Raw genomic sequence first — 8935 nt, forward strand, 5'->3', positions numbered from 1 at the left:
AAATGTCATTAGTGCCTTAGGTGTTGGAAAGGGAGCTGATTTCTGCCAAGATATGCACAGGCTTAACTTCCTCCTTGGTGCCTTGTAGAGTACTCTGCATGTACCTTGGGAACATTCCTGCCCAATGAAGACGATCCAAGGATGATAAGGGAGCATCCTACATGGGAACAACCACTTTCCCAAGAAACTACCAGGAATCACACCAAACCCAGCCCCTCTCTCCTGTGCCCTAATGTTCAGAGCAGTAAAAAAAGAAACAGATTTCATGCCAGCTCCAATGAGAGACTGGTTATTTGAGTGAGACCCCCCCACCCCCGCCAATCCACACTGCAGAAGTTTGCAACTTTCCACTGAACCACTCTGCCCAGAAAAGGGCTCTCGGGTTACTTGCTTTCGACCACCGAAGCTGGAGGGGCTGAGGAATCTCAGGTTCCTTCACTGGTCAGAAGAAGGTTGGAGAGAAAAACAGTGTCTTTGAAAAGACTCATTTGAAAAGGCATGAACAGATGAGTTAGAATCTGGGCTTGTGCCCAGGTAGAGGTCTTGCTTGGAATCCCTAATGCATTCTTTCTGTTAATAAAATAATATAGGAACTGGGGTGGCTTGTTGCTTCTCTGCATGGAGTCAATTTGGCTCCTGCTGTGTGACCATTTAAAATCTGACCTCAAAGGGTGCCGGTTTGAAAATCTTTTCATTCTGGGTATGTTTCCATTCCACACAACAAGCCAGAGGCTGTTCCCTAAACTCTTTCTCCAAGCAAAAGAGTAACTCAGTAGACAAGCCTCTTGACAGAAGTGATGCAATCGGCCAAGTTACCAAGCGTCTTGTTTCCTGGGCCCCACCCTGTTGCCCTGCTAAGGCCAAATCTCGGGCCCACTCCTGAGGTCTAACTCCTCACCTCCAGGACCCAGACCTCCCTTTTCAGGCTGAGGGAGAGGTTTGCAGGCGACTGGGTGCATGTGGCATTTTCTCTTTCCAGGCGAGAAATACTGCCCTGCCTTTCCCCCTAAAATGAGTCATCCACACACAGGATGACAAAGCCTTTGGCAAAGACAAACAGGTGCAGGGAAGGACCCAACATGTCCCTAGATTAGCTTCTCAAGAGCTCCTTTGCAACTTACCCTTGACCTCCATGTTCTCCCAGAGAAACCTGGATAACAGAGAAAATCTGCATCTTTTTCATGAAACATCTGGTCCTCAAGCTGTAGGCAAGAGGAAATAAATAGAAATACACAACCACATGTGCACAGACTTACACACATGCATACATGTCTATTCACATATAAACCCCATATCTGGAGAGCTCTGACCATCCCCTCCGACTCCAAAATGACCTACTCAGGTTTTGAAGCATCTAGAGCAATGGTGAGCTCCTAAAGACCATCGGGACCCTTCTCTGTAAAATCTGACCTGTGTGCAACCTTCACAGAAACACCCAGAAGCCACAAAAGCCAAAAAGCACAGCACCACTGCCTTCTGCTACCACTTGCAATTCTTTCACGGCGCCTTCCCTCTGGCTCACTGCGAACATTCTATTTTATCTGCAGCTCAGAGCAGATGAAAAAGCAATTGTAGCACTTAAAACATCCGTAGAGGAGCAGACAGTTGTCATGATCTCTAAGAGGGAGGAAATAAGATGCTGTTTTATTTTTAAGTAGCCCCTGAGATTTCAGTGATTGCATTAAAATTTTAATCACAAACTCCTTAAGTTAGGGGAGAAAAAACCCACAAAGGGCTCATTGTAGACGCGAGTTTCACCATTTGGAGTTCTTTTATAAATTTGTGTCAGATCACAATTTGCTGTCTGGGAAATGTAAATTAGTTATTAATGAGCCAAAATTCGAACATCAAAGCCTGTGCATCCACATGCCCACAAGAAACAAAGAACTCTCACAGCCCTATCCGCTGCTCCATGAGCCGGCCTGAATGTGGCATTCATCTTGACAGGCTTTGCTGCCTTTCGCAGGAGATCACTTTTCACAGATGTAATTGCTCAGGGCACCTGGATCTTTAGCACCACCTCCACCTGAGTACACAGGACTGTCAGAATTTTAGACAACAGGCAGCATGCTGGTGCCCCTGGCTCTCCAACCGCCCCGCTGACCCTCTTCCTGTACCTGGAACAAGGTCTACACCATTACCTTTCCCAGGTGGGCTAAGGGACACGGGCTGGTTTGGGAGCATTTACCTGGAACAAGGTCTACACCATTACCTTTCCCAGGTGGGCTAAGGGACACGGGCTGGTTTGGAAGCATCTACACAGAGCTTGGCCTCTATCCTCAATGCGTCCTGTTTCAGTTGAGGTCTAGATCCAAATATGGAATCAAAGGGGAAGGTCACAGGTATGCCATGGAGAGGGAGTCCAGTTGTGCTGACATTTGGAATTTACTCATGGATCCATCCCTTTGGCAGAGGAGGTGGTGCTCCTGCTGTACGCCAGCCCTGTCACTTCAGCATGAACGGAGCAAGACTCCCAGCCATCACAAGGAGACCCTGGTCCAAAGCACGGACACAAGTGATGAATTGCCCAGTTTAGTCTAGTCACGTACTAAAGGTTAGGGAGGAATTCCCCACCACCACCATCAGAAGCCTGAGAGACTATTGCTGATTTAGCTGACCTGGTGAAGAGGCCGGAAGTGGCTTCCCTATGAGGTGACAGGTAGGCTGAGAGCTGAAGGAAGAGGAAGAGTTTTACTGGGTTTCCTCTGATTACCTGCTCTGACTCACCGTGCAGCTGGGTTTTTATAACCCTCACTCTCTGGAACCATCCCCAGGGGCCACCTGCCTCAGTGGATTCCTAGTATTACCATTGTTTCCAGCAGTTTGTTCTCATAGGCCTCGCTCCATTCCCATAACTGACCCCAGAGGACTGAGGGGTTATGTCATGCTTCCAGTTCCTGGTCACTCCCATATGACCTGCAAAGCCCATCCTCACTGCTCCAACCCTGTGGGTTAAATTCCCCAAAGGAAAGATTTGAAGGGTGGAAAGTAGAGCAGAGCTAGAGAAAACAACCAAGGAAACTTCATTGGTGTGAAAAGAGAAATGGGTCCGGAGGGCAGCCCCAGGCTGGGGTAGTGTTGCTGGCTAAGATGAAAGGCCCTTCTGGCCCATGGGCTCTGAGTGGGACCTGTCCTATGCCTGGCGTCCTTCACTCCCCAACTCCTATCTCAGAACTCTGCACTCCAGTCCTGAGGTATGATTTCCACTTCCTCCAACAGATGATGGATAATTTGGGACCTTCAGAAATGCAACTCTGTGCCTGAATCGTGTGCAAACTTCCTCTCGTATAGCTAACCCTAAATAGCCCCCTCAACCCAAGCCTTCCCTTCGACACGCCTCTTGTCTCCTCAAACTCTCTGTATTGAGGGGCTCATCACACTGAAATTGAACTGAATGTTTGTCTGATTTCTCAACTAGATCCCAAGTTCCATCAGATCTGGAACTGACTTTTCAACTCCCTGTGGTATAAATTTTCTCTCCTGCCCAGGAAGTAAGTTTCAAACATACCACAAGAAAGGCCAAAAATAAATTTTTGTGCCACATAAATGTTGCCTCCATCAAAATCCAAGAAAGAAAGTAGGATTCTCCTAAAACCACAGTCAAGAGTGAATGCCACGCAGAGCTGCCACTTTAGTACTCTTTTCTACAAAGGTATTTTAGAAGCAGGGCACTCTCATTAGTGCTTTTAGGCATTGAGCTCCTTTATTCTAGCAGGCAGAACTTAGGTTCCCCTTGACGGATCGACACACTCTAGACTAGTGGCATTGCTGACCTGACTTGGCCCAGTTTCACAGGCAGGTCCTCCTAATGATGAAGTCCTTCCCTGGGAAGCCTTGGTTCTGAAGCTGTAAACAAAAGGGTTTTTCCAGTTCACATTCCTACATGAGAATGCCAAGGATCACTCCAGGCTAGTGTGAGTTAAATGCTGCCTCTTTCCAGAAATGCCACCATTCCTTGATGGCTCAGCTAAAGGGAGCCCCTGCCCCTCCTTTCACTCTCAATTCCAGAAATTTCTACAGTTTTTCTCAACTACCTAGTCACCATCCAGTCTATAAAATTCCAAATATAAGATGGAATGAAGGCTAGAAAATTATTCCCTTGACAATAGATCCAACGCCTTGAATACGCATCATATAGCATAGCACCTGGGTCCTCTGAAGGGTGGACAATTCAGTAATTGAAAAAACAATTGTCAAGACAGCACTGCTTACCTTTTGGGTTACCTGTTGTCATTCAAAGAGTCATATCTTTTTTTAAAAAAATTTTATTGATTCACCGTGAGATATAGTTACAAGCTTTCATGTCTGAGTTACAATCACACATCAAACTAAGAAGCTTCTGCACTTCAAAAGAAACAGTGACCAAAATACAGAAAGAGCCCACAGAATGGGAAAGAATATTTACCCAATACCCATCTGATAAGGGATTAATATCCAGGATATACAAGACACTAGTAGAATTATATAAGAAAAAACCTCCAGCCCCCTTCAAAAAATTGGGAGAAGAAATGAACAGAAGCTTCCCCAAAAAAGAAATACAAATGTCCAAAAGGCACATGAAAAAATACTCCTCATCACTAATCATCAGGGAGATGCAAATCAAAACAACAATAAGAATCATAGCTTTATGCTCACCTGGTATACGATACAGGGCAGATGCCGTGGTCTTGAAAGTTATTCCTCAGGGTGAGTTTTATCCATTGCCTTTTGGATATGCTGATCCCTGTGATTTCCTCAAATGTGCAAATCTTAATTGCAAGATTTGTGGTAGCAAAGAGTCCGTGTCCATGTTTTCCCTATTTTCTTGGATTTAAAAAGAGATAACTTGAGGCTGGAGCAGTAGGACCAAGGTTAAGGTTTTTGCCTTGCAGAAAGCTGATGTGGATGCTATTCCCAGGCGTTCTATATGGTCCCCTTAGCAATCGCTTGTATCACTTGTCATCCCATTGATCTTTGATTTGCTCGAGCGGGCACCAGTAACGTCTCCATTTGTCCCTGTCACGGACTAGTGTAACCCAATGATATCTGCTCGCTCCAAGAACAGGAAGATCCCCAAACCGTTCATTCAGGGTTTTGACGAAGAAATCTGACCATCTCGTCGGCGGGCGGCCACGTGTCTTTTGACATCCCCTGGAACCTAGTCCGTAACAGCTCTAGTCCAGTGGTCATCTCTGAATTGCATTACATGTACGGCCCATCTGATTTTTTGATGCCTTGGCAAATGAGACAGTGTCCCTGATTCTTGACCGTTGACAGAGGTCAGAACTCCAGATTCCTTCTCTCACTTGAGTGAGACATGATACTCCTAGCATAGCTCTTTCGATTCCTCTTTGGGGTACCCTCTTTGGAATACCCCTTAGCAATGCCAAGAGCAATTCCTGAGTGTAAAGTCAAGAGTAACCCTTGAGTATCATCAGATGTGATGCCAAAAACAAAATTTTTAATTAAAAAATAAATAGTAAATAAAAATAAAAAGAGTTAACTTGGGGTAGGAGAGATTCCTTAACATCACATAAACTTCAGAAATGCTGCCTGAGCACAAAGTCAGGAGTAATCTTAAATATACCCAGATGTGACCCACAAATCCCCTCAAAAAATAAAAATAAAATTTCTAAAGATTTATATCCAGACAATTAAATCTTGTTATTTTTTGGTCATTTTTATCTGCAGCATGCCAGATAGGATCAAATATTATAGAAGGACACTTCATCCCACTTCCCTATTTTGAGCCCATATTTTTCAAGGTTTAATTATCATTATCAAGTGCTGTTAAAATGTCATCTCTCTAGGACAGAGGTTAAGGCATTTTCTTTGCATATAAGTGACCCCAGTTTGATTCCCAACACCAAATATGATCCCCAGAGCACCACTAGGAATGATCCCTGAGAACAGAGTCAGGAGTAAGCCCTGAACACCACAACAATAAAATAGTTAATTTGTCATATTTCTAGAGTATATTCACTCCAGTCCTGTGTTCATTCCAGTCCTGTCTTTATTCCAATCTCTTATATTTACCATTAGGAAGTACCAGCCAAATTCTTTAATATACCTGCAGCTGTTGTTATTATTAATAATTATTTAGTGACTGTCACTAAAATGTATTGCTTTTTACCCTATACTAAATTTAAAAGCCTCAGTTTCCCCTCTGTAAGAGGCTGCTAATCTTTATCCTTGGTTGTTGTTAGCTGTAAAATTGGACTAATGACATGAATTTCAGAATACTAAGAGACCCAGTGAGACTCCATGTGTGAATTGTCTGGCCTCGATCAGCACAGTGGAAGGTGGTTATCATTATTTGCAGTCATTCTCATCATCTGCACAGAAATGTGATCTGTGCCAATGCTCAGGCCATCTCTAGAACAATAACTTAACATAGTGTTCTGGCTTATCCATCAGCATCTTGAGAATCTAATAACCTTTTTTAGAAAATTAGGGTTTTTTTTCTTGAATCCCTAAGAACTAGATCTTAGGTTCTGGGGAACCAGAGAAGCATAGTAGCTTTGTGACTGAGATCACAGAATCTTAAGTCACAGAGTTTGAATCCATATCTCCGATTTGTCACTTATGGACCTTATCGCCTCACTCATCAACAGATTGGAATTGAATTTATTTTATAGGATTAATGATAAGGAATTAATTATATATGAGACTGATACCAAGGGCATTAGACACAAGGGCCAGGAATATTGCTCCATAGTTGGAAGCCTGCCTCATATACTGGGGGATAAGGTAGATGGAATAGAAAAAGGATCACCAAGTCAATGATGGTTGGAGTTCAATGATGGATGGTTCTGGATGGGAGATGTGTGCTGAAAGTAGATAAAGGACTAAATGTGATAGCCTATCAGTATCTATATTTACAAATCATAAAGCCCCAAATTAGAGCAATGGGGCAAATTGTCTTCTATAGAGGCAGGGGGAGGGTTGGGAAGCAGGGGTTGGATACTGGGGACACTGGTGGTGGAAAATGTGTACTGGTGGAGGATGAGTGTTCAATCATGATATGACTGAAACTCAAATATAAAAGCTTTGTAACTTTTTCTCATGGTGATTCACTAAAACAATAATAACTTAAAAACTCTAAAAATTAACATCAAAAATAATTACTTATATAGGTTTGCTCATCTATAGATTGGATTTAAATGATTAATGATAGAGACTACCTCAGAATAACCCTGTGAAAATTCAATGAGATATAGTAACTTTACAACACTTCTGTGTCTTTGCACCATGAATAAAGATCAGTCACCATTAACAGAGAGAAAATAGACATTTAAAGAACTTAGGTAATTTTGCTTCAAATCAGATGGCTAGAAACTGGTAGAGTCAAAGTTTGAGTCCAGATTGATGTAACTCCCATTTCTTAACAAATCCCCGAATCCAAAGAGGCCTCTAACCTTTATCCTTGGCTGTTGTTAGCTGTGTAAATCCAACTCTGTTTCTATATTCTATGGTCTTTGAGGATAGGAAAAGTCTTACTCTTCTTTGCTTTTGTTTTAAAACTTAGCCCCAAATATTACTCATGGAAATAATCCTTTGAGAACAAACCTTTGAGATAAAGTCACAGAGGAAGGTAACTCATTGCAGGGGGTGAAGGAAGGAAAGCCTGAATAGAAAAGAAGAAACAGCATAGATCATTTTTGAATGGGTTCTATAAAAGAAAGATGTTGTGAAGAGTTCTCACTAGAAAGGGGCCAATGTCAAATGAAGAACTGCCTTTATGTTTCATAAAACAGAATAAACCTGACAAGTTTGCAGGAACAAGGCGCTGATTTCCATATCAGGAGTGGGACTAAGCACTCTGGAAGAGAATGCATCACTATAAGAATAATGTCCCCTGAAAGATCAAAGGGAACGGCCCTAGAGTTTTTCCATGTGTGAATTACAAGCTAGCATTTTGGGAAGGGAACAAAATGGAAATTACTGGAATTCATCACATTTTAAGAAACATTTGTTTTGTGTGTGTGCTGGGTCAACATTTACAGTGTACTCGTTTACTGTGAGTCATTGCTGAAATGTTTAAAACAGGGTTCCCTTGGCAAAGAGGTTCGATGTAACTTCTCTGTGACAATCTTCCCTTGTTATTAGTAACAGTGCTGGAATGCCTGGCCTGACCCATCACAACTCAGGAGAACCCAGCCATCCCATATTCTTTTTCCTCCTCATGCCTTCTTTCTCTCTTTCCCTTTCTTTTCCCCTTCCTTCAAAAATCATTTATTGAGCATCTGCTTCCTACCTACCAATCACTTTCTTCTTTGTTGAGCACAGAATTGACTTAAACATAATACTATCCTTATAGAACTTACTTACCAATGCTTAGTATTTAGAAAATTTTACCTCTGGGCATCTAAGATCTTTTCTAGAACAAGCTTAACCCACTCTTCTGGTTCTTGCTTTGAACCAGTGCCCAGACCAGTCCTGGCTATCTCCATTTTCCAGACCCACTCTCTCCTAGCAAACATGGATATTTCCTGGTCACTCTTCTTGCTCCTCTTGCTCTCCTCCTGAACACATGTGCTTCTCTCTGGCTCATAGGAATCTGGCACAACCTGGATCTACTTTTCATTCCCAACACATGCCCAGGCCTCATTCATACTGCTCAATCTGGCCCAGATGGTGAAACACCTACCCACCCCACAGGCTAGAGTGCTTCTCAATAAGCACTGGAAATGGGTCAGTCACCACCAAAGCTCATTTCATTCACTGAAATTCCTGAGGGATACTCATAGGTGTGGCTTGGTAGACTTGAAAGGGTGACAGTGTGACCACGTACATCATGGTCCAGCACTTACCTGTATGCATGGTCAAACTCTTAAGTCTGGTGGTTGTTTGTTAATTTTCTCTCATCCATAGGCAGTCCATCCAACTGTGGTCTCGTTCAGCATGGCTTACTGGGTGTATTGGGGGAAGAGGGATAGATAAGGAATTCAAGATA

The sequence above is a fragment of the Sorex araneus genome, chromosome 1, assembly GCF_027595985.1.
Source record: "Sorex araneus isolate mSorAra2 chromosome 1, mSorAra2.pri, whole genome shotgun sequence".
NCBI classification, from domain to species: Eukaryota; Metazoa; Chordata; class Mammalia; order Eulipotyphla; family Soricidae; genus Sorex; species Sorex araneus.